Source organism: Nanorana parkeri, unplaced genomic scaffold (genome assembly GCF_000935625.1).
Source record: "Nanorana parkeri isolate BGI_ZX_2015 unplaced genomic scaffold, ASM93562v1 scaffold291, whole genome shotgun sequence".
Taxonomy (NCBI): Eukaryota; Metazoa; Chordata; class Amphibia; order Anura; family Dicroglossidae; genus Nanorana; species Nanorana parkeri.
The window spans coordinates 421345-422816 of record NW_017306559.1 but is presented as its reverse complement, the minus strand read 5'-3'; positions in this window follow the sequence as shown (position 1 = coordinate 422816).

Genomic DNA, 1472 nt, shown 5'->3' with positions numbered 1-1472 from the left:
GAGTTTTTTATTGAAAAGAATCCAGTGGTTCCTGTTTTTTTATTTGATTTGATTTTAACATTCGATTTTGGAACTAATGGAGTTCCCTGAACGAAAATCACATTAAGTGGGATTTCGTTCATTCAACAAAAAATGTCCATCCTGCTCCTTCCATTTATTTCATCACTACGGTCAAAATTGATTGACAATGTAACCCCCATTAACTATTATAAAATCTAAAAAACATTCCAAAAACTATTTTATTCAAACAAATTTCTAACCGTGTATACCAAGCGTCAGCTTTACTGCTGCCCGTGTTGCCGATCTCTGCCGAGGAATGAACCAGTAAGAGTATCGGGGTTATTCACTGAAGGGTGAGGGGTGTGGAGAAGGCCGGAGAAGTGAACATTCTAGAACAACATTGCTGAAGTGGAAAGTTAGCTGAATTGGAGAATTTTTGCAGTTCAGCTATGTTGTCCTAGATTGTTCACTTCTCCGGCCTTCTCCAAACTCTTCCCCCTTCTGTTAATAACCCTGTATATAAATTTCCCTTTGGACTTCAGCAGGTTTCTCAGCACCGGAGTGGCATTTGGCAGCAGGAAAGGTGAGTATGTCCAGTCTTCCTTATAGCTATGGCTTGCTTTAAAACCTTTTTTTTTATAGTAAAAAAAAAAAGTCACTTTAACTGAGTGACTGATGACAGCATAAAGGAAAGCTGTGCTCACTTTGAATATCCAGTCTTCAGCAGGAAAATGAAAAAACCTACAATTTCGACTTGCACAGGTTTGGACGAGCACACTGTATTCACTAAACCGAGTTAAAGAAGAACTCTGGGGAAAATTTGTATTAACCCTTGTAGTGAGTCTACCCCTGCACCGCAAGAGTTAAGTGCTCGTTTGTGTCTAAGGAGGAAAATAAGAAAAGTTATACTCACCCGATCCTCCGAGCCAGCTTGCTCTTAGACCGGTCCCTGGAGCCTCTCTCCCCCTCTGCTGCAGCGGTTTAAAGTTCCATAAATCATCACATTCTATACACAGTGTGACATGCCAAGGGACATACCATTGCTGCAGTGTAGGTTAAGACAGGCAGGGAATAGTGCTGTCACAGCTGGCTGGCTCCGAGGATCGGGTGAGTATAGCTTTGTTATTTTCCTCCCTAGACCAAAATGAGCAGTTAGCTCTTGCAGTCCATCAACACACATGATACTGGTTCTGGGCCCGCAGGAGGGGCAGCGGAGCCCAGCAAGCAAGGCGGGGGGCACATGTACCCCAGCCCATAGTGGCTTTACAGGCACCCGAATCACTTCCATTATAAATCCGACAGTCGGCTTTACACATGTAAACACACTCCCAGCCAGTGGCGTAACAACCGGGGGGGCAGCAGGGGCGCGGGCACCGGGCGAAAAGTGAAGGGGGGGCGCCAGCCGAAAATGGCACTTTCGGCTAAATGCCGAAAGTGACATTTTCCTGCCGTTTTGTCGGCGCGGCCGTGAT